The sequence below is a fragment of the Uloborus diversus genome, unplaced genomic scaffold (genome assembly GCF_026930045.1).
Source record: "Uloborus diversus isolate 005 unplaced genomic scaffold, Udiv.v.3.1 scaffold_12, whole genome shotgun sequence".
Classification (NCBI taxonomy): Eukaryota; Metazoa; Arthropoda; class Arachnida; order Araneae; family Uloboridae; genus Uloborus; species Uloborus diversus.
In genome coordinates this window covers 6467513-6494269 of record NW_026557876.1, presented here as the reverse complement: position 1 = coordinate 6494269, position 26757 = coordinate 6467513, and positions in this window count along the sequence as shown.

The following is a 26757-nucleotide window of genomic DNA, read 5'->3' as shown; positions in this document are numbered from 1 at the left end:
TGTTATTTTTTTTAATTTAATTTCAGTTCATTACGCACGCACACAATGTTCCAACGTTTCTTACATGTCTATACTTTTTCAACTACTCTACCTTTAGCATTTGAGATTGCCTTAGGAATTTCCCAAAAGATGAAAGACCTAAGTTAAGACGGCACAAATAATAATAATAATAATAATAATAATAATAATAATAATAATAATAATAATAATAATAGCTACAAAATTAAAAGTATCTACCGATTAAATACTTGAATTTTCATGTCGAGTTAACAAAATGTAATTGGCGAACAGAGTTTGAATAAAAATTTTGAATTTTTTTTTTTTTTAGAAAACATAAAAATGGAGAAAAATAAAAGTCAAGATCATAGGCGGATTTATGCCAAAAGTTTTGGGGGTGCAACAGTAGCGGGGATCTGGAGGGAGGGGGGATATTCCCGGAGTACGAAGGCAGTGGCGAAATCAGAAAGTAATTTTAGGGCGGCGCGCACTTTTAAGTCTAAAAAACTCGATGTAAACCATATTTAGTAATATTAGGGGATTGGCAATTCTTAACATTTCAAACTGCAGGAAGTCTTCAACGAAAGTCGATGTTGTTAGAAGCAATGGGTGAATTCAGCTTCTGGTTTGGAAAGGCATTTACGCCCCAGAAAAAAATTGCAATAGTAGTTTTGAAAACGCAGTTTTACAGTTCTTGGTGATATTTTAGGGGCGAGAAAGGTACGTGGGGCTCCAAGGCTATTTTTAGAAATTTAAGTCTTATAAATGTGATTATAGTCCATATTTATAGTTTGAGTTAGGAATGACACTTATGGACTGTCTCCAATCGATTTTTTGAAAAACAGATAGAAATACGTCCTCCCCCAAACTACCTCTTTAATTTTTCATAATTGAAGTTCCAAAAACGCTATGGTGGACAAGTTTTGATGCTGTTACCAGACGGGGTGTTCTGGAGCTCTTCCCTGGAAAAGTTTTGACATTGAAGTCCTAAAAATGAAGTTCTTATGCAATACTCCATGGTATTAAAAAAAGGATTCTCCTACTAAATATTACGAAATAGAAGTTTTAAAAACCAAAACATTAATAATCTTTTGATAATATTAGAGAAAGGGGGTCGGAGGCCGTTGTTCGAATATTTTCCAAAATTAAAGTCTTAAACACAAGAGTGTAAGACCATATTTGGTAATTTTTGGGACACTGCAGTTTTTCAAAACTGAAGCTCCAAAAGGGCAATTTTAAATGATTTTCAATGTTTTTAGGTGATTAGAGGATCTTTCTTGGAAATTTTGCGAAATTGAAGCCCAATAAACGAACTTTGAGATGCTCTGTAATAACTTCGGCTGGAGAGAGGCTTCGGAGAAGAAAAATTTTCAGCACTATTAGAAAAAATTAAAACGAAATAGAAAAAATGAAAACGAAATTTAAAAAAATGAAAAATGAAAAAAAACAGGGAGGAGATATGAAAGAAAGATGATTGTGCGAGGAGGGGGGGGGGAGGCACACAATTCGTTTTAAGATTTTTTCCCAACATTCTTTTTTTTCTCAAAGTAACTGCGTTTTCCCAAAATGAGAACTTTTCTTCCGTTCAATAATAAAGAATATTTTTTTTAAAAACATCAACTCAGCATTTTGTGGGGAGGGTCACCGGTCTTGTGCCTCCTCCCCCTGGATGCAGCATGGCAGGCAGGCCCTGATTACTGAATAGGCCAACTAGGCCTATAACTAGGGCCCTCAAATGGCTTAAATTACTTCAGTCTATGGCTAAAATTGTTTCAGCAAATGGCTAAATTAATGAAGTTTAAATACAGGGGGGGCCCCAAAATGTATTTGGCCTAGGGCCCCTCGATGTCTTAATCGAGCCCTGACTGCAGCAAAATGTCCGGGGGTCCCCCTTTAGAAATTTTTGAAAATTTACCTTAAACATGTTGGTTTTTAGTTGATTTCGGAGTAGATTTCATTGATCAAGTTTGTTGCAAAAGTCCTTTTCTTTTTTGAATAAATTGTTTGAGAAATTTCTTTATTTGCATGAAATTATTTATTAGGGTTTTTTTTTTAAATGGATAAAATTACTTTTTCCTTGCACTAGCGAAGTGTGGTGATACAATGGATTCAAGTAAATTTACTAGTATAGCAGCCAGGGCCGGATTTAGGGGAGGGCAGGCGGGGCTACTGCCCCGGACCTCCACAACAAAGGGGCCCCCACAGTAAAATTTTTACAAAATATCCTAACTTTCACGGGTCTGCAAATTTTAGGTTTAATCTCCCAGACTTTTTTTTTTTTTTGTATTTCTACAAAGAATGCTTGCACAAAAATAATATTATTATCGATATATCAGAAAGCCCTGATTGCAAGTATCCGTTTACTATCAATTTTTTTATTTGATCGAGCACTTCAGTGGCAATATGTATTTTTTTTAATTCATTTAATTTGTAATTTGTACCTATGAGTTAAAGAGAAATAAAGTGAGTAAAAAAAAATCCGAAAAATGGTTAACTTTGCAGGTCATCCTTACAACTTCTCGCGTCTTGAGCTCAAAAATTAAAAAAAATATTTGACAAAATGACTTGAAAAGATATTTTTTAACGGAAATATCTATTGAACACGACGATTTTCTCCCGCTTCCCCCCCCCTTTTTTTTACTTTTTTATTTTAATAATAACGAAGAATTTTGAATTAATCATTAAAAATCTGTTATAATTTTCTATTAGCAACAGATTGCATGGGGGCACTTTTTTTTTTTTTTAACCAAAGAAAGGATTTAGCCCTTTAAGTTGGTGAAACCCCTATAATATATCAAAGTATCGGATATTTTCAAAAATATGATGATCTTTTCGAACTCTGATTAGGGGTCTCCACTCCTTCGTTGCCCCGGGGCCTCCAACACTTCCAAATCCGGCCCTGATAGCAGCTGTGAATTTTTTTCCCCCAACTGCGTTTCAGGGTGAAATATACTAAATTATTATTTTTTTTGAAAACCCAACCAAAAATTTTGGGGGTGCGGTGCACCCCCTGGCACCCCCGTAAATCCGCCTATGGTCAAGATTATAAATAAACACAAATTTCCGTCCAGAACTAAACGAGAGTACTTTTTCGCATACCAACATCGACTTTCTAGCGTGTGGCCAATATTCTCTTAATTAACTGAAAGCTCAAGTTATGTCACAGAATATCTTAAAGTTGATTCTTAAAAACGTAATATGTCCTCATCGGATAAAATATATACTTAAAAAAATAAATAAACGAACAAATAAAGAAGTAGCACTTCTTTAACAATGCAGCTAATATACAGGGTGTCCCAAAACGACATATTAACAAACTCTGCACAGTTCCTGTAGGACCCATAGTTTACGAGAAAAATACGAAAAACAAATATGACGTCACTTCCGGTACAAGGAAAAAAACACCTTATTAGACATATTAACAACAGTATTTGCATATATTTCCGGACGATAATGTTTAAAACGTCATTACACGTATTTGCTGTTATACTTTTGCACCGGCAGTAACGTCATACTTTTGTTTCGTATTTTTCTCGTAAACTATGGATCGTACAGGAACGTGAAAAAGTTTTTTAATTGTTCGACAAAGTTTGTTTGAAACAAATCTCAGTTCATGCTCTATATAGAACTTATATTTCCTCGTAGGGCACTCATGTTATGCTGAATACTGGATTGGTTTTGTTCTCATCGCATCTTAAGGTAAGATAATTTAACATGTGATGCGTTTAGCCCAATGTTACTCTGTATTGCATACACTTGAGCTTAAACATTCTATTTTTAGTTTGTAGTTATATTTTTTGGTCTTTTAATCATATTTATTGAATCCTCCACGGCTGATGAGCTCTGGATTCAACCTTTCGTCTTTTTCTATTAAATTGCTGCTTGTATTTTGTTTTTCTCATCATTATTGTTCGTATAAAATGTTTAAAAATTTTTATTTGGCCTTTATTTTTTTTATATTTACTTGGCTTTTTAGTTTTGCTGCGTTGCGCATCTATGGACTTTTGGTGGGGTCTTTTCAATATTTTTCACTTTTATTATAATTATTTTATATATATATATAATTATAGAGAATAATTAAGATGAAAAAATTTAACTATAAACTAATAAGAGAGTGTTTTAGCTCCAGCATATGCACTACAGAACAACATTGGGCTAAAAACGCACCTCATGTTAAACTATAAACAATAAACAGGAACTTAAACCTAAAATCAAAAGCAGGGGGTTTCGCCTCACTAATTAGGAAAACGAGTTCCGATAATTAGCCTTCCACAGGACAGTACCTGCCAATAACTTAAATCATCTTACCTTGAGATCCGAAAAGAACAAGCTCAATCCAGTATTCAACTGATCAATATTCAGTCCATTTATAAAAACGTTAAAGTCGAAATAAATTAAAACGTATCCGTGTCCGAAAAAATCAGTCCAGGACTGATCAAATTACTCATATATATATATATGAGTAATCATATATATATATATTTATATATATATATGAGTATATATATATATATATATATATATATATATATATATATATATATATATATATATATATATATATATATATATATATATATATATATATATATATATATATATATATATATATATATATATATATATATATATATATATATATATATATATATATATATATATATATATATATATATATATATATATATATATATATATATATATATGTGTGTGTGTACTTTCATAAGTACTTAGTTATGTTAAGAGCAGCGACAAAGAATAGCAGACTACGAGGATCAGTGTAATTATTTCGAAAAAGGCTTTTCGTAATGAGGATGGCTAAAAATAATCTTTAGTCGCTACGTAAAATCTTCCTATTAATTATGGAACAGCATGGATATATATATATAATAAGCGACTAAAGATTATTTTTAGCCATCCTCATTACTTATATTACTTATGAAAGTACTTAACTAAGTACTTTATGCCAGGTCTTAAACGTTATCATTGTACAGTTAGGAATTCCAGTTCTCCGTGCTTGGACTTTAGAGGCACCATTTTGCAGTAAGCATCAAGTGTTTTTTTTTTTTGAACTGTGGCGTAAAAAATCAAGATAAATATTAATTATTTGGACCATAAAGAATTTTTTCTAGAGAATTTTCTGAACATGTTTCTGACTTTTGATCAAAAAATACTGTGCAGTATTTTTTCATCTATTGTCAGTGACAATAAATGAAAAAGTGTGAGAAAACGCAAAAATTCGAACGGGTAACGAAATTTAAAATTAAAAGACAATAATTTGGAATGCATTTTATGCAAAGTGTGCCCTAGATGCATATGTACCTCCCCCTTTCCTCTATATTGTGCTATGTTTTCGTTGAAATTTGATTGGTTAAATGTAATTTAAGATAGATTTAGGGGAAATTTTCAGAAATTAAGTATTTATATTTTTTATTAACTCTTATACCCACATTGAGTTTCACGGCCCCTACCCGATAGGTGTTACCTGGAGTAGATCCCCCCCCCCTCGTAGTGACGTTACTGGCATTTTCACCTTCGAATTAAGATTTTCTGAACATTAAGCAAATTAGAAATAAATTTGCTGGTTATCATAAAAGAGGAAAAATCAGGCAATAAATTCAAAATTTGTTCTTGAAAATAATTTTTTCCACCTTCCGGTACCAAATGAGAAAAAAAAAATGTTTAGCATCACATTAAATGAAAAAATGTAATTTCTAACTCTTACAGAAAAAAATTGAGATTTACTGAAGTGAAATGAAATGACATGCATACCATTTTCTGTATGAATCAGTTTTCAATACGTGTTTCTCGTCACATTAACAAAACCAAAAAATAGAAAGGTGATCGTTTTTTACTTGGCATTGTGAAAACTGTTTTCTATGCATGTAAAAAATTATTTGTGCATATTTTTAAGGTTTTGGGGCACATTTTAGGCACATTTCAGTGATTTTTTTGACCATATGATCCGGACTCTTATCTTAATATATGAAAATCTTCTGTGCGGACGTTTGTCACCTTAAGGCTTTTAAACGGCTGGACCGATTTTGATCAAATTTTTTGTGTGTAATTAAGTTGTGGCAAGCATGGTTTCGAAGTGCGATAGATCAAATCGGAAACGTTTTTGTTAATAATTAATTAATTTAAACGTTGGATGATAATATCTCCCAAATGATTAATATTTATTTTAACCTATTGTTGAGACAATATTTGAAGTTTTAAAAGTTTTCGTTCAAAAGATCGGACCACTAATCGGTCGGAATTGGCTTCTCTCACTGATCGGCTGGATTACAGTAACGTGGTGGCTTGACGACTTTGGCTATAAACAATAGAGTTTGCGTGATTATTTGTTTACATTTTAAAGCTATTGTTAATGTAATTTATTGTATTTTTTGTTATTTTAACGATATATTTCAAATTGCAAAGAATTGTTTTTCGTTTTTAAAGAGTTTTTAGTCATTTTAGTTGAAGAATGTGTTTATTTTACATCGGGTGGGGGGGGGGGATGAGTGATTTTCGCTTATTCAGGGAACTATTTTTACTTTTATAATTTTTTTAAACGATATCCTTTCGATTGTTTCATTCTTTTTCATATGGGGGAAGTTGCAGCAGGATTCCCCGTTTGTTCTTGATGGGTAGTTAGTTTTCTTCACCTTATATCTGAGGACGCTTTTTATCCTTTGAGTATAGCTGAAGTAACAAAACATCAAGTACAGGAGAAAAATAGTCAATAAAACAACTGCTCAGTGGGCATTAGATAAATCAAGTTGTAATAAATATACGCATTCTGACACCAAGCAGCTTAAAACATTTTCTTTTTACTTATTTTTTTCAACAAAACGGTTCAAACATTTGATAGTTTATTGAATTTTTTTAACTTTTCAATTTCAAAGTTTGAACAGAACAACGTCTGTCGGGTCCTCTAGTCATAATAAAATTTCTTAAGTGTTCAGGTAGTTCAAACAAAACGTCTTTTCAAAAGTTATCAAAAAGTGAAGAAGGAGTACACCACCATTTAACCGAATTAAGATAACTTGTTATGACGTCGAAGAAGGAAGAGAGGGGCAAAAGGGGGGGGGGGGGAGAGAAGAAAAATAAGATTGAATCAATTTGCTATTTTATCAAAACGTAGAAATGAAGAAATTTCACTGTTTTTCGGCAACCTAAAATAAATAATTTTTGAACTATAAAATGAAAAAATAAAATATTAGCAGAAGGAGAAAGGGAAAAAATAACAGTATAAGTATTTTTTTTAATGTTAGTCTTTGAAATAAAATAGTTTATTATTTTATCAAAAAACTCAAATAATGGTAAATTAATTTTTCATTCATTCTTTTTATTCCACTTCACTTCTGTCGAGAGTCAGATTTATATTGTTGTTTAAACGATTTTCACTTCACCATTAAATAACAGTTGCCCAAAAAGAAATAAATTCAGAACTTTCAGAACCACCCTTTTGAAAGTTTCATAAACAGGTTACTAAGCGAATATAAATTAAATATTCTCGAATGCATGAAAAATTTTAACCTTCAGTCGGTGGCAGTTGACTCCGAAAACCATTATGATAATTTCTTAGAGGGTGCATAATGCTCGTCCAGTACAGATGGCTTTTATGGGCAGAAATGAGAAAGTCAGAACAGAGCCTGAAAACAGAAAAGTCATAGAAATTGAGAATAAATAAATATTAGACCACTTATTCGTCTAGCAAACAGCATAAAATCATGAATGGGGTAGTTTCTTTCAGTCAAAAGTACCACTTTTAGTCATTGAAAGTGGCAGAATGAGCAAAAAAAAATAACATGGACCCAGAAAATACTTTCATTTTCTCAACAGTTATTTTTTAATTAATTTTTTAAAATGTCCGATTTTGCAAACAAGGCGTGGTCTTGATGACGTCACAAATGATGCATTTTTACGCATCTTTCTACCATGTTTTCACGTTATGATAATCAAAAAGCGAATCAAATATTGCGCTCTACGCTTGCTATCAACCCTATCGTTGCCAATACACGTGACTAAAGATGCGAATTAAATATTTTGCTCTGTGAATGGCATTTCATCATTTGTGATGTCATCGACAGAAGCGTAAACAATGAAAGCGCACCGATTAAAATATTTTTTTAAAAATATTAAACTTTAACGAATTATTTAAAAAATGGTCAGATCCTATGTTTTAAAACATGCTCTTTCAGAAAAAAATATTTTTAAAATTTTGGAAACGACCCTATTGAAAAGGATTACCTTAGCGCCTTAGGTTACATTACAATAAGCGGGACTGTATTTCTATTTACGATGACAATGCTGACGATTTGGCGAAATCTGAAATAAACTTTTGGCGAGCTTACATAGGAAACAAAAACCACAGGAACAATGTAATAACGAAAAACGTTTGAATAGGTTGTAAGCAAAAGAGCATCTTCAGACAAATTTCTTAACCAAAACTTATTTGTCCTCGCCCGCCCATTATCGAGACGTAGGTCTTAAAAACTGCCCAAACTTTTAGAAAAACGCCAAATTTGAAGACTTGGAGAGGAACTGATCTCGTAATTTCACCGTCTGCATCCATCTACAAATCGTGTCAAAGATGTTTTCCATTACTCACTAAAACTCGCTAAATTAGGCGACTTTTCTTAAAATTTCGGCGGACTTTAAGACCTTATATTCCGATAACGGTTACACTAGGGTAAAAAAATTATACGTCTAGAAATATGTTTCACAATACCTTTTCGATTGCTACTTATTTATTTTTTGGGGAAAATTAGTGCTAATTTCAATGCAAACTCAAGTGATGTTATAATTTGGAGAACATTTGGCGATATGATGCCAAGCTTTTGGTGGTCAAGTGTTGTCACCAACTTCGCGATACGTCGCCAAGTTGGTGTCAAATTTGGCGAAAAAACAATTTTTCGATTCTGGTTTCAATTTTGCGTTATGGGTGATATTTGGATGCTCCACTTGCCAAATCGACTACTCCATAAAACAAAAAGGAGAGAATTGTTTTGAAGAAGATGGTGTTATCTATAGGAGTAAATAGGCCCCCGTGTTATATTTTCTGTTATCACATGGTCAAAAATGTACTGAACCAAAACTTTGATATAAATTCACATGCTACGCATTGATAAAGCACTATCCTCATATAAATAATAGCCAATGATCGAGTAACCCACGAGTTTCAACAATGAAACTCGTGCCACATCATGATCATTTGATAATATGATTTGGTAGAGTTTAACATGCAGGGAAGGGCTTCATTGTGACAAGCCTGAACTCGATCCCGTAACTTGACTGTTTTACTGGTAAAACTATCATTAGGGAAGTTGCAACCAATTAAATGTTCATATTTTGACTATTGGATATTGTTAATTGACCCTCAAAACTAAAAAATTCACCATCGCCGAATTTTAAAACACCGTGATTGATTTTTAATGAATTTTTAAAAATCCACGCGCAAAAGTGCGTCTTGATAAACTAATCCAACTAAGTTCTTAAGATCAAGTTCCTCATTTTTTCTTCTATTGACAATTATAGAACAATTTAACCAAAAATGTTGAATTTAATTTCATCTGTAAGTAAGACGTTATTCCAAAACGCTTTGGAGCTTATTTATCATTTATTTTGAGATAAAAAGCGTAAGCTTTCCGTTTTTCGCACGAACAAGAAATTTCTGCGGGAAGAGTTCCCATTTAATCCATTCAGAGAACTTGGCGAACAATTTTAGGTGGAAATTAAATGCACGTTTTTTCATTAAATTCTGCAGAAACTGTTACAGCACTCAAATGAGTATTTTTCATAAATTTTTTAACTGTAAATCTCCGATCATGCTTTGTCAACTTTGCCGGTTGACCTTTTCTTGCCCTGTTTTCGGTCCGATTCTTTTCTTTAAAGCATTAAATCAAGCACTTTACTATAGAATGGAATAATTTAATTAATTTAGAGACATTTCAAATCAATTTACCTCCACTGTGAGGAAAAAATTCAAATTTCGAATGGTGTTTGTGGTTTTTTTACGAATATCAGCCATTTTAAAGTAATAAGCTCAATATTAAGGAATAAATAAACAATAAATTAAAGCCAAATGACTCTTAAGGGTCAACACAATGCAAAAATAATAATAAAAAACGACATATGATAATTTTAATCATGAATTTATTCGAAAATATTTGAGTGTACGATGACTTTTGTGGCGTATTATTTCACTGCCTCTTCGTTTTTTGACCCATTTCAAAAAGAAGATCGGTCAATATTTTGAAAAAACTACAGGGTTTTATTTAGAATGACATAGGAATGATGTGCAAAAAATATTGGACTTCATATTCGAATTCAGTTTCGCGTTATTTTGGTTTTACTAAAAAATTTTAAAGTGTACGAACACTTTTGGGAACCACTGTATGCAAAACATTTCATACCAAAAAATAAATGAGGTGGATCATTAACCACCGCATCACGCATTTCGTCACGCAGAAACACTCTCCCTTATTCACTTAGTTTATTATTTACTAGCGGTAACCGCACGGTTTTTCCCGTAGCAGAAAATTAAAAAGTCATTTGATTTGCCTGCATATTTAAAAATAATTGGTGATGAATTTCCCGCAAATATGGCTATTTTAATTTGTTCGCCCACCTTATGATAATTTACTCGTCCACGTTATGATAATTTACTCGTCCACATTGTTATGATAATTTACTCGTCCACATTGTGATAATTTACTCGTCCACGCTATGATAATTTACTCTTCCACGTTATGATAATTTACTCGTCCAAGTTATAACAATTTGCTCTGTAAAATGTTCTTAAAATTGGAATAGAAAAAGAACAAAATCGAATTTTCAAAAAATCGCTTTGAGGTGCTCAGCTCTATGCTACGAATGTGCCGAATTTCATGAAAATCGGTCGAACGGTCTAGTCGTTATGCGCGTAACAGACATCCAGACAGAGATCCAGAGACACAGACTTTCACCTTTATTATTAGTAAAGACTTTTAATGATGCCTAACTATTTTTCATGAAATATTAACTTTAAGTTATAACCTTGCAATCAGTAACATACCAGCCCAGTGTCTGAACAAATAAAAAATTATTATTTTAAATTATTGTTCTTTAATGTTATAATTTTTTAAGCATTTTCATACATTGAGTAATGACTGTTCCATGTGTCTATGACAGTTTCATATTATATATATATATATATATATATATATATATATATATATATATATATATATATATATATATATAAAGCGATATAAGCAGACGTTAGTGTAAAACATATATCATTGAAACATTTTCACACCAATTTACTTTTATTTTGCACGTGTCAAAACCATATTTACCACACCTGATCCTAAAAATTTGGAACGGATTGCCCCCTCCTCCCCACGTGACCAAACACGCTGAAACGCGCCCCTGATCTTGAAATATTTCCATTAATTCCTTCATGAAGATGGAAGAACTTTTTCCTTTCATTTCCATCCCGGCAACAACCCGGATGTTGCCGTTCGATAAGCATCCCGTGGGGGTGTGGAAAAGCAAGTTTCAGGAGAGAGGGGGGAATCAATACGGGGATCGTCTGATCAAGAGTTTCGGGCGGGAATTTCCCAGAGATCCTGCGGAATGCCGTCTCCGGTCACTTCTTCGGTAATAAGAAAAGTTTAAGTTAACACACAGTAAAACCACGCTGCAGTGACATCGGATACTGTTAAGTTATAAGCAGTTAACTTTTTTAGCAAATCAGCTCTTGCTTGAAAAACTGCCGATGTCAAAATAAAATCTGTTAACTCCAACCAGGACCAGAAATCTTTGTAGAAAGATCCTTTTTAGCCTACTTTCCCACTAAAAGTCAGAGAAAGAAGAAAAAAGCACGAAAGACGGCTTAATGCACCTAGAAAATATCGCGAAAAACAACAAAAAAAGTCGAAAACAAAAAAAGAAATTAAATAAATATCGAAAAATTAAAAATTAGAAAGTAGGGTATTGGGATGGGGGAAAATGTCTGTCGGTCTGTCTGTCATCCCCCCCCCCCGTAATAACTTTTGAGGGAAGAGTACGATTCGAACAAACTTTTTTTTTGTTCGAAAGATCTCGGCAAGGACACCACATTCCCATGTTTCATTTTTTGATTTAATTTTAAACAGTTCAAAAACACTTAACATTAGCGCCTACGGAGAAATTTAAGGCAATTCCGAACTTAGAGGCGAATTTGCTTCAATACTTTTGTAGGAAAAAGCTTTTGATGAAAACATGTATGTAAAATAATTTTTTGATTTGAAAATTTTCCGTTCAATTTTGAACAGTTCAAATCCCTTAACATTAGCGCCTACTAGGAAACTGAAACTCTATGTAGATTCCGTACTCGAAGGCGGATTTACTTCAAACAAATTTTGTTGGAAATAGCTCTTGACGACAAACTCCAGACTCCTACTCCGAGAATTTTGGGGCACTTGAATCTGACTCCAACTCCTGTGCCCGACAATCAGTCGGATTCCGACTTCCCGACTTCGACTCTGACTTGGTAGTTTGGCAAAAATTTATACACGGAGGAAAAATGACTGGCTCTGATTCTTGGATATTCGACTCAGACTCCTTAATCGCAAAATAAGTCCGACTCCGACTCCGCAAACATTGGTAGAGTTGCCTACTATAAGGAAAATGACCAATTCCAACTCCGAGTCTTTTAATTAAATACCTTCAGTTTCCGAATCTGACTCTTTTATCCCAAAATGAGAATGACTCCGACTCCGCAGCAATGGCTTCTACTAGAAAGTAGATTTGGGTATACGGGAAAGTAGGCTCGTTTAGTTCTAGACGGAATTTTTTGTTTAAAAACATTTTTCGTCATAAACAGCTACTTTAGAAGGTGAATTTCATGTAGGTTGGAAAACGCTTGTAAAGATTCACTTTCTTTTATGCATTGTTAAAAAAAATGCTACAATGATTTAAAAAATAAAAATAATATATTATTCTCATTTGCCATAAACATAAATATTTTGAAATAATGACTCGAAAGTTATTGTTAACATGTACAATCGATTGTAATCTCAGGGAAGTTAATCAACCCGGATATACTACATCGAAACCTCCCCATTCCTAAGAAAAAAAAAAATCTAAAAATCTGTAAATGTTGTTTTTGTGTCCATACAGTGTCAATGCACAAGAAACAACATTTCTTCGTTGCAAGCTGTATGAACTTTGTTGATACTTCTGCGGCATACTTGACTTAATCCTATAATGGCATATATGGATATAAACGATACATTACATAATCTTTTTAATCAATGAACATAATTTTATCCTGAATATAATCCTTTTACCGGTTATTTATACACTTTACGCACATTTTACTATATTCGTTAAAAGGAAATAAAATGAAGGAAATAATTAGCGCTGACTCTTAGTTAAAAGAATTAATTACCTTTCTGGCATTTATTGGTAAAGGAATAGGGGACAAAATGAAATGGGGTAAAATATTTCAGACATTGCCATCTATTGCCATCTATTTAGGCATTGCCATCTATTTTGCAAGATTTTAACTGTTTAAATACTGTTGATTATATGATTGAATCCAAAATTATTTCAGACAGTTAGCAGTGCCATCTGTTTCTCAAGAATTTAACTGTTTCAATACTGTTGATTATATGATTGATTCCAAAAATATTTCGGACAGTTAGCAGTGCCATCTATTTCGCAAGATTTTAACTGTTTAAACAATGTTGATTATATGATTGGTTCCAGTTAAAAAATAGTTGTTCCTTGATATAAGGTATTACAAGCCATTTTCAGAATTCGATACTCATATTGCAATATTTTGTAGTTTACAAAAAATATTTTTTGTCATTATTAAATTATAAAGTAGCTGTTACTAACATTTTAAATATTAATTTAGACCTACTGGCATTCGGCGCAGTATTTATGTATTTAATAGTAGACATGGTTTTGATTTTAAATGTTTAGCACAACTTGTCAAGTTCATGCGATGCAAAGTGAGTAGGGAAAATGGAAATAGTTTATTTATTTGTTCCTTAAGTTATTTACGCACTAATAAATCCATTTATTCCTTTACATTCAGTTATTTATTCGCTTATTTTCTTATTTATTTCCTCATTTATGCACTAATTTAATATCCTCATATAAATAATCGCCTATGATCGAATAACCCGTGTGTTTCAACAAAGAAACTCGCGCCACGTCATGATAATTTGATATGTGTGTTGGCAATGTTTAACATGCAGGGAAAGGCTTTGTGATAAGGCTGAACTCGATCCAGTCACTTAACTGTTTTACTGGTAAGACTGTGTCATTTCCGGGAAATGAAGAAACGAAAACAATCAACGCTATCTACTGGAGTTTAGGGTTAATCCATTGGAGTTAGGGTTAAAATTTCAAATACCAAAATATCAGCAAACAGGCAATGGCTTCGTTCAAAGTGTAGAGGAGTAGAAGCAATTTTCACCCGTCATACCTTGACGGACGACTTTCTTGTTAATTAATATTTATTTATTGACTAGCTGTACCCGACGCGCGTTGCTACGCCAACAAAAAAAATACATCATTATACTGATTTTCATGACAATCGGTTGAACCACCACCACACTAGAGTCTAGTGTGGTGGTGGTTGAACGGGGCAGAAGTTGCTACTCTGCAGTGCCACCTGGTGGCGAGTGGCTTCAATGAGCATATTATGCGCCTTCTCCGTGGAAAAATACATATATATAGCAATTTTCATAATAATCGGTCTAGGTATCAAGTGAAGCCGTGACTATACTCAAATTTTGTACTCACGCGGTTTGCAAGATCAACCAATCGCTAAAAATATCAAATAGAAAAAGTTTTAAATCCCCCCGTTGCATGAAAAGCCATAAAACAATAAAGAAAGAATTTATTTGTTCAAACTCAAGAAAAATGCTAACTTCTTATCAATGAGATCTTTCACGCGAATTAATTTCTGCAGCCGATCATTTTATTCGTATTTATCCAATGGATTGTGACTTAAATTGGAATAAAAAAGGAACTATCGATCGGATTTTTTTCGAACTGGTCTATAAACATTCCCAGTACCAAAAATAACAAACGGTGAAAGTTTCAGCCGGGTAGTTTTTGAGTTCATGGATGACATACAGACAAACATTCATTTATGTATATATATAGAAGATGTATTGTTTCATTTGTTTATTCATTTATTCATCCATACATTTATTTATTAATTCACGTGAAAAAAAGTAACTTAGTAACTAATCAGAAAATGTTTCATTTGCAAAGAAACTTTTCTTTCAGCGATTAAATCCCAGACTAGTTTGTTTCCGCTTACGTTTCCTTTTAGGAATTCTTTCGCCCATAAAGTAAAACGTTATGAAGCCTCAAGGGGTTTTCGTATGGTTTGAATCAAGTTTATCTACATCTCCGGCTTTAATCTTGAGTCGAATCTAACGGGGCATTACAAATAATTAATTTAATTATACTATATGCTTTACTTCAGAAATTGTTACTTTTTTGTACTGTAGTCCAACATTGAGTATTTTACCGTTCAAAACGGCGTACAGGGGTACACCACAAGGAGGTAAATCTATTACAATTTCAATCCGTAGAACTCTCCAAAAACTCACATAAACTGGCAAGAACATCCTAAAAGGAACTAGTATGTTGTGGCCATTACGAAACTTTCTTCTATATTTTTCTTTATTTTCTGATCCCTCCCCATGCTTGACGAGGAAGCAATATTCCCAACAAAGACAAAATTACGCATGCAAAAACTTGACGACCATACCCAATGTCTGAATTATTGCAAAAGCAAAGCAAAGAGCGAAAATTGAAAGTTATTTTAAAAGCCTTGCTTGAATGAATTACAAATATTTTATTTGTTAACGAACATAAGATGGCAACAGTTAAAAATTTTAAATCATTGAGATAATATTTCCGATCATTTCCATACAATTAAAATCACGAGAAATACGCAGACGACAATCTATTACGATTTATCTTTCTTATTGTTGCATTGATAAAGCAATTTTTATTCGCAAAAAAAAAAAAAAAAAAAAAAAAAAAAAAATTAATTTGAATTTTTGGCATCTGGAATTCAAATTATGTTTTTCGCAATCACGAGTGTGTGTGTTTGTGTAGGCGCATGTGTGTGGGTGCGTAAGTGTATGTATGCATGTGTGTGAGTGAGTGTTGTGTACGTGCGTGTGCGTGTAGGTGTTCGTGTGTGTGTGTGTGTGTGGGTGTAGGTGGTGGTGTGTGTGTCTGTGTAGGCGTTCGTGTGTGTGTGTAGGCGTTTGTGTGTGTGTGTAGGCGTTTGTGTGTGTGTGTGTAGGCGTTCGTGTGTGTGTAGGAGTTCGTGTGTGTGTGTAGGCGTTCGTGTGTGTGTGTGTAGGCGTTCGTGTGTGTGTAGGAGTTCGTGTGTGTGTGTAGGCGTTTGTGTGTGTGTGTGTAGGCGTTCGTGTGTGTGTAGGAGTTCGTGTGTGTGTGTAGGCGTTCGTGTGTGTGTGTGTAGGCGTTCGTGTGTGTGTGTGTGTGTAGGCGTTCGTGTGTGTGTGTGTGTGTGTAGGCGTTCGTGTGTGTGGGACATGGACGCCACCGCCCAGCAAAAGTGGATTTCGGGGGACAGTGCTCAGGACCAGCCGCGCCGCCGCCGGTGGACGGTGGTGCTGCAGCCCTGGTCCAAGTTGAAAAAGGAACCGTAACGCCAAAAACGGTCAAGTGAGAACAATAAGCAATCGTGATTGCTCAAAAAAAAAAAAAAAAATCAACACTTCTTGGAGCGATTGGCGTCAAAATTGAGCCAAAGCCTGTTTACATATGGATTCACATATATTCCAAATTTCAACCAGAACTTAGCTTTACTTCTTGAGATAGGACACTCACAATGGGAAAAAAAGAACGTTCGATTGCGCCACCCCCTTTTCAGCTGTTGACACCAAAATAGAGTCAGCACTTATACCCACTAGGGGCTACTTGTCGATAAATTTTTATTTGATTCCGTTCATTATTTCTTGAGATACAGCAGTCACAATTGACGACAAAAAACGTTCTATAGCTCAACCCCCGTTTGAGTTATTGACACCAAAATTGAATCAGCACCCTTTCCTGTTAATGGCAACATATGGACCAAATTTTTTTTGATTCCGCCAGTTACTTCCTGAGGAATAGCAAGCACGCGTAACTCAAAAAACGTCCCATTGCACCACCCCCCTTGGAGGAATTCGCGCCGAAAACCAATCTGCACAAGTTCACATAGGGGCTCATATGTGTACCAAATTTCGTTCGGTTTCATGCGGTAGTTTTTGCTGTAGAGCCGCCACAAAAGACTGATCACACACAGACGTGACACACACACGGACACACACACATACACACACACATACACACACATACACACACAGACAGACAGACATTTTCCAAAAATAGTCGAAATGGACTCAGCACACCCCAAAACGTTCGAATCCGTCAAAATTCAAAATTCGAAAATTTGCATGAATCCAATACTTTCTTCTATATATTAGACTAGCAAAAATACCCGGTGTTGCCTGGGTTAGTAATAATTATGAGAAACAATCGTTACTTGCCCTTGTTTTCTGTTTTAAGCGAAAGAATTTAAAACAACCTTTTTGACGTGATTAAAAATCGAGCTTCTTCCTTACTCATTAAACTAAAATAGCAATAAGTATAAAGAACAAAATAGTATTCAATTAGAAACGAAAGCACGACATTTAAGCATATACAAATTTGAAGAATTTCCGAAATATGAAATTAAACTTTACATGTTTAAAAAGATTTATCTGTTAGTACTTTTTTTTTTAAATCTAAAACCTTCTCTGTATGGCTATTGATTTACGAACTGTTTTAAAAAATGTAGCCGCCCGTGTTCCCCTTACACTTGCTTTAGTTATTTTGGGAAATTTCAATTTTTGTGGGCACTTGGTGCGGTTTATAATCTTACCAAATTTGCGAGAATCATTTTGGGACACTTTCCATAATACTCCCCTTCCTTACTAATTTTTATTATGGAAATATTGCTGCCAGATGCTGAGATACTTTTAGTCGAAATAAAATGGCGCTAAACGGTTTCATCCGAAATGTTTCCAAAATAAGTAGTAAAACTTGGCGATTGTTTGAAATCGTGCAAAAAGAAAAATTAATGGAGTTTTTCTGCGGTTTATGGGTTTGCCTAATTTAGTTGTTGAATTATTTTTACACAGTATTTTTTTTAAGTATCTTTGATTGGCGATATTTTGTTTATATGTTGAAATCTGAGAAACATAATTACGTAGTCTTTGGGCTCAAAAACAGCGACAGTGGAAACTAGTATGTTGTGGCCATCACGAAACTTTCTTCTATATCTTTCTTATAATTCTGATCCCTCCCCATGCCTAACGAGGAAGCAATATTCCCAACGAAAACAAAATTACACATGCCAAAACTTGATGACCATCCCAATTCCTGATTTATCTCAAAAGCAAAGCAAAGAATGAAAATTGAAAATTATTTTTAAAGCCTTGCTGAAAATAATTACAAACATTTATCTGTTAACAGACACAAGATGGCAACAGTTAAAAATTTTAAATCATTGAGATAATATTTCGGATCATTTCCATGCAATTAAAAGCACGAGCTGAACGCAGACGACAGTCTGTTACGATTTATCTTTCTTATTGTTGCAATTAAAAAGCTATTTTTATTCACACAAATAAAAAAAAATCAGCCCCCCCTGGAGCGATTGGCGCCAAAATTAAAATAACGCCTGTTTACATATGGATTCATATTTATTCCAAATTTCATCCAGAACGTAGCATTACTTCTTGAGATACGGCACTCACAATGGAAAAAAAAGAACGTTCGATTGCGCCACCCCCCTTTTTAGCTGTTGACAGCAAAATAGAATCATTTCTTATACCCTCTGAGGGCTACTTGTCGATAAATTTTTGTTTGATTACGTTCATTATTTATTGAGATACAGCAGTCACAATTGACGGCAAAAAACGTTCTATAGCTAAACCCCCGTTTGAGCTATTGACACCAAAATTGAATCAGGATCTGTACCTGTTAGGGACAACATATGGACCAAATTTTGTCTGATTCCGCCAGTTACTTCCTGGGGAATAGCAATCGAGCAAAACTCAAAAAACGTCCCATTGCTCCACCCCCCTTGGAGGAATTCGCGTCAAAAACCAATGGGCACAAGTTCACATAGGGGCACATATGTGTACCAAATTTCGTTCAATTTCATGCGGTAGTTTTTGCTGTACAGCGGCCACAAAAAACTGGTCACACACAGACGTGACACACATACACACATACACACACACATACACACAGACAGACAGACATTTTCCAAAAATAGTCGAAATGGACTCAGCACACCTCAAAACGTTCGAATCCGTCAAAATTCGAAATTCGAAAATTTGCACGAATCCAATACTTTCTTCTATATATTAGATATAGAAGAAAGTGACAAATGCATCAGCTACTGAAATCTTTCTGAAAAAGTTCTGGCGATGTTTCTGCTGGTTGGTTGGATATAGTGAGCAAGTGTCCAATCAGCATAAATAATAACTAGTATGTTGTGGCCATCACGAAACTTTCTTCTATATTTTTCTTTTTTTTTTCTGATCCCTCCCCATGCTTGACGAGGAAGCAATATTCCCAACAAAAACAAAATGACACATGCAAAAACTTGACGACCATCCCAATGTCTGAATTATTGCAAAAGCAAAGCAAAGAGCGAAAATTGAAAGTTATTTTAAAAGCCTTGCTTGAATTAATTACAAATATTTTATTTGTTAACAAACATAAGATGGCAACAGTTAAAAATTTTAAATCATTGAGATAATATTTCCGATCATTTCCATACAATTAAAATCACGAGAAATACGCAGACGACAATCTATTACGATTTATCTTTCTTATTGTTGCATTAATAAAGCTATTTTTATTCGCAAAAAAAAAAAAAATCAACACCTCTTGGAGCGATTGGCGTCAAAATTGAACCAAAGCCTGTTTACGTATGGATTCACATATATTCCAAATTTCAACCAGAACGTAGCATTACTTCTTGAGATAGGGTACTCACAATGGAAAAAAAGAACGGGCGATTGCGCTACCCCCTTTTTAGCTGTGGACACCAAAATAAAATCAGCTCTTATACCCACTAAGGGCTACTTGCCGATAAATTTTTCTTTCATTCCGTTCATTATTTCTTGAGATACAGCAGTCACAATTGACGACAAAAAAACGTTCTATAGCTCAACCCCCGTTTGAGTTATTGACACCAAAATTGAATCAGCACCTGTTCCTGTTAATGGCAACATATGGACCAAATTTTGTTTGATTCCGCCAGTTACTTCCTGAGGAATAGCAAGCACGCGTAACTCAAAAAACGTCCCATTGCTCCACCCCCCTTGGAGGAATTCGCGCCAAAAACCAATGGGCACAAGTTCACATACGGGCACATATGTGTACCAAATTTCGTTCGATTTCATGCGGTAGTTTTTGCTGTAGAGCGGCCACAAAAAACTGGTCACACACAGACGTGACACACATACATACACACACATACATACATACACACACACACACAGACAGACAGACATTTTCCAAAAATAGTCGAAATCAACTCAGCACACCTCAAAACGTTCGAATCCGTCAAAATTCAAAATTCGAAAATTTGCACGAATCCAATACTTTCTTCTATATATTAGACTAGCTAAAATACCCGGCGTTGCCTGGGTTAGCTATAATTATGAGAAGCAATCGTTACTTGCATTTGTTTTCTGTTTTAAGTGAAAGAATTTAAAACACACCTTTTTGACGTGATTTAAAATCTAACATCTTTCTTTACTCATAAAACTAAAGTAGAAGTAAGTAAAAAGAGCAATAATTCATTTAGAAACGAAAACACGAAATTTAAGCATATACAAATTTGAAGAATTTCCGAAATATGAAATTAAACTTCACATGTTTCAAATGATTTATCAGTTAATAATTATTTTTTTTTTTTTTTTACATGGAGTCTTATCTTCTCTGTATGTCTATTGAAGTATGAACTGATTTAAAAAATGTAGCCGCGCTCCCGTAATCCCCTTAACCTTGCTTTAGTTATTTTGGAAAATTTCAATTATTGTGGGTTCTTGGTGCGATTTAAAATGGTACCGAATTTGCGGGAATCGTTTTGGGATACTTTGGATATGCTCCCCCTCCTTACTTTGTAAAACGGTATGTTACCGATTTTTGTTAGAGATATTGTCGCCAGATGCTGAGATACTTTTGGTCACCATAAAATGGCGCTAAATAATTTCATCCGAAATGTTTCCAAAATAAGTAGTAAAATTTGGCGATGGTTTGAATTTGTGCACAATGTCACATTAATGGAAGATTTTGTGCTGTTTATGGATTTGATTAATTTAGTTGCTGGATTATTTTACAGTAAAAAAGGTTTTTAAAGATTCTTTAATTGGCGATATTTTGTTTTCATGGTGAAAGCTGACAAACATTATTACGTAGTCTTTGGCTTCAAAAACCGCGACAGTTGAAAAAACTGCCAAATGCATCCGCTACTGAAATCTTTCTGCATAAATTTTGGCGAGGTTCCTGCTGTTAGATTGGATAATGATTGAGTGTCCAATCAGCACAAATAATTTAAAAAAAAACCCATTAGTTACACTAAAGTTCCGTTTAAATGGAAAATAATCAGCCAAATCTAGTTATTATTAGCCAATCTTGGGAAAAAAACGTTACTTTAAGATTTGACTTGAGAAAAGCTTCACAGTCAGACGAAACATAAAAATATTCAACAATTCTAGCTATCAACTGAGAGTTGAGATGATACACTAAATAATTAATTGGGTTGAGGAAAGCCTTCGAACATGGAACAAAAAAGCTCATATCTCGTTTTTCATACAACTTAGAACTTTCTAACAGATGCCATCTTCAGCAGAAAAATAAGCGCTTTCGATGGACACATAATTTTAACATGTGCACGTATTTTTTCACCGTCATATTGGGGCATTTATGCGAAAATTTGGACATATTAGAATAAGAAAAGGAACTAACAATCGGATTTTTTTCGAACTGGTCTACAAACCTCCCCAGTACCAAAAAGAACAAACGGTGAAAGTTTCAGCCAAATCTGCCGGGTAGTTTCTGAGATCTTAGGGAACAAATTTACCAAACTCCATTTTTATATATATAGATAGATTTCTGTAGCCTGTTTTTGGTTTCTACGCGAGATTTTCCTCAATTCTTGATCGATTTCTTTGATTTACACCTTATTTTAAAGCTTATCGTGCTGGCTACTGACGAAAAATAGACCCAAGGTCTAAAAATTGTTTTTTCTATCAAAAAAACCTGTTTTAAAGAACTAGAATGAAGTTTTCGGTTAAATTTATAACTTTAACTTGCACCGTAACCACCAGAGCTGAATAGCTTGATCGGCAGAGCATTCGACTCTTAACCAGGAGAATGCGTGTTCGGGCCCACGTTCGGACAATCTGCATCAAAAAATTAGAAAAATATCGCGCATTACATGAACAATGAATAACAAATGTAAAGGAATACATGAGGTAGAAACGTTCGTAGCTGTTATGAAATCTTGATGCAACACGGAGCTAAATTGATACTCAATTGTAAGGTTTTTTTTTTTTAAAGCTTTGGCTCCGGGAAGAAAATTAAAGCATAATGTAAGCGAAAATATAAGTATCAGGTTTAAGATTTCAGACTACATTGGAATTGTTTTTTGTTCAGTAAAATATAATAAATCGTATGTTGAAATATAGATTCTTCTAATGAGTTTTTGACTCTTTACAAATTAAAAAAATACTACCTCAATTTAAAGGGTAATATATATTTTTTTCTTCTTTTTGCAAAAAAAAAAAAAAAAAAAAAAAAAACAAATAGCGTATCACATTTTTACTACATTTGAAAAGCTACGCTTAAAAAAGAACTTAGTTCAAATTATTTTGTATTTTAACCGTGCTGTTGAATGATGAACACGTGGCGCCATCTAAGTCATCACGGTTCAAACAGCCTGCGATAACAAATTGTAAAAATTTTCAAAAATAAAAACACTTCTCGGCAAGAAAAAAAATTTAAAATTACCTGTGGGAGTTTTTTTTTCCGTAGAGCGTTTGGCTATAAACTATCTGAACTTCGGGCAAGCTCGGGCTGTCCGACATAATAGCAAATTTACAGTAATATTACGCATTACATGTACTCATAACATACAACAGATAATACGCGTAATAAAGTAAATGCAAAGGGAATGCTATTTGGTGTTTCGACTCCTTTATGCAGGCTACAGTTATCATTCAGATAAGTTGACTGCTAATCGAAGAGTGTTTTTCCCTTTTTTTTTAAGCTTTGACTACGTCCAGACCACTGAGCATAATATAAACATAAAAAAAAGTATTAGATATACCTCAAGGGAATCCTTTTTGTGCAGAAAAACATTTTCATTGTATACTGAAATGTAGATTTTTCAAATAGCAGTGTTCGAACTTTTGTACAAATGAAAAAATACTACGCCAAATTAAAACTACGAGTTTCAACCAGTAAATCTTTAATTATTAATTCGAATACGATATAAAACATTAAAATTATTATCAACTTCATTAGTAAGAAATCATTTTCTACTCCTCTGCTTTCGGCTGAAAAAAAAAAAACATTTTGTCTACGTTCGAAAAATTACACTTAAAAAACGGAATCAGTTCAACTGGCTTTGGTTTTCAATTTTAAGTGTTCGATTAAAAGAAAAACAAGTACGGGCTTTTAAGCCGTACAGGTTAAAGAAGCCTGCTATGGGAAATTGCTGAATGTTCAAAAATAAAAACACTTATTTTTTCAACCGAATTATTACTTCTCTAGAATGTTTGTTTCAATCGCAACGTGAGATCTTCCTCATTCTTTAATCAAATTCCATGTTTAACGAATAATTTTAAATCGTATCATGCTGGCTAATGACAAAACATAGACGCATGACATTTTTTTCGGCGAAAAACTTTTTTACTGTGTTTTATTACACATTCCTTCAATGAATAGCATTCGAAAAGGAAGGCACAGTTGCTAGGTTTGTTGGAGCATCGTACTGTTAATCAGAATGGCGCCAATTCGAATCCGTGCAACTAAATATCTCTTTAATGTTTCTTTTTTTTCCGTCAGATGCTCACATGGGCAGGACTGTATTTGCCACAACCTGTGTTTTCACATGCAAAATTACTGATTTTTCACGTGTCACTCAGCCACACTTTTATTGATATTTATATTTGCATTGAAAATACGTACAACCAAAAGGGGAGCGATGATCAAATTATCACAACGTTGTATTTAAGAGGTTTTGTTACTGATGTTTTCAAATTACATGCCTTCTTTTGTGCGCTTACTTTTTTCCGTTTACTTTTTTCGGTTTTTCTTCATAATATTCTTTCTTTGAATTTTTTAAAGAGCGAAATGCCTTATGAAACGATTCGAAGTACAGTGCGGAGTTCCGCACGGGTCGACTAGTTTATTATTATTTTTTTTATATGCCATGAGCTATAAATTAGAGCTTTTTCTCCTCTCCCGTGTTTTGCTTATCATTGTAGATTATCTTTGATAGCTGACGATAAATGCCCAATTAAAGTAAATGTTTTCATTAGCAAACGATAAATACTTTATACTAGCTAATAATTAATATTAATCGAAAATAATTAAACGATAAATATCCTGTAACTCTGTTATTTTGGCATTCAAGTTATTGAAATTAAGAGCAGTATCCAATTCAAATTTGAGAACCACTTACGAAACATTAGTATTCAATGCAATTGATTGAAAGGTAAGTGCATGCAAATGGCTCATACTGCAGTACAATAGCCGAAAAAGGGGTAAAAATGGCAATTCTATAGGAAACTCCATAGCAGTGTTGCCAGATTGGGGGAAATTTCCCCATTTTGGGGAAATCTGGTGCTCTCTGGGGAAATTTTGGGGAAATGGGTTTTGAGGGGAATTCTTTGGGGAAAAAACTTTTTCTTGGGGAAAAAAAACCTCGGGGGGAAAAAAGAATTTTTTCATATTTAGATTCGCGTCAAGAAGTAGTAGTGTTTGTATCAAACAACGTTGGCTTAGCTTTGCTCAACTTTATGGAATTCGCATTTCGCATTATGTGGAACATTATGCTACGGAATTCGCATTAATGTTCTGCGTGAGTACCTAGTTGATACGTGAAATAGGTAAAAATAAGTGATGAAGAATGTTCTTGGATAAATATATACAAAAATCATAGTTTAAATGTACATAACAGAAGCAGAGTAAATGCAAGTAGAAAAAAAAACCTTTGGCTATTTCTTATCTTTCGGTAAGGCGCTTATGACTAGTGGCACCCGCACGGCTTTGCCCGTATTAGAAAATTAAAAGATCTTTTGGTTCCCCTGCATATTTACAAATAATGAATGATGAATTTCTCGCCAATTGGCTTGCCCACGTTACAGTTCCACTTTATGATAGCTTGGTAATTTACTCGTCCATCTTATGATAATTTTGCTCGGGAAAATGGAATAGAAAAAGAACAAAATTGAATTCTCTAAAAATCGCTTAAAGGTGCACCCCCCCCCCCATGCTACAAGCTAATCCTTTGCCAATTTTCATGAAAATCGGCCGAACGGTCTAGATGCTATGCGCGTCACAGAGATCCTGACAGACAGAGAGAGAGAGAGAGAGAGACTTTCAGCTTTATTATTAGTAAAGATAAAGATAAAGAGGACAAGAAAAAAAAAAGCGAAAATGGGAAGAAAAAAAATGGGGAATTTTATAAGAAAATTTGGCTATTTGGGGGAAAAAATTTTTTTCAAGAGACAAAAATATTAGAGGAAGTCGATTTATTTTATGAAAATATTAGTGGAAAAATAATTTTTGAATTTGGGGAATTTTGATAGAAAACATGGCTTTTTGGGGAAAAGTTGGAAGGGAATTGGGGAAATCTGGATTTGACCACCTGGCAACACTGCTCCATAGCGTTTTCTGGTCCAAATTATCAACTTCGGACACCGGTTGCAGCCAAAGTAGGGCCTATGCAGTCAAACCGCTTTATAACTGCATAGCAACTGATGCTAGCTAGTATAAAATAGTGTATAATAGCTTATTAAGGTACCTACCTCTACATGCTTTCGAACAAGCTTGAAGGGTAACTAAGCATAAGATGCTTGTAGATAGCTTGCCATGCTGTTACCCTGTAAGCTAGCTGGATAGCAATTGATGCTAGCTAGCATAAAAAAGCTTAAAATAGCTTATTAAGCTACGTAGCACTACATGCTTTTGAACAAGCTCGAACAGCAAATAAGCATATGATGCTCGTAGATAGCTTGCTATGCTATTACTGTGTATGCTAGCTGAATAGCATGTGATGCTTGCTAGCATAAAAAAGCTTAAAATAGCTTATTAAGCTACGTAGCACTACATGCTTTTGAACAAGCTCGAACAGCAAATAAGCATATGATGCCTGTAGACAGCTTGCTATGCTATTTCTGTGTATGCTAGCTGAATAGCATGTGATGCTTGCTAGCATAAAAAAGCTTAAAATAGCTTATTAAGCTACGTAGCACTACATGCTTTTGAACAAGTTTGAACAGCAAATAAGCATATGATGCTTGTAGATAGCTTGCCATGGTATTACTGTGTATGCTAGCTGAATAGCATGTGATGCTTGCTAGCATAAAAAAGCATATCATAGCATGAATAACTAGCAGACAAAGCAAAAAATAGCAAAAACTAGCATATTTCTGTTACTAGTAATAGCATGAATTTTGACCT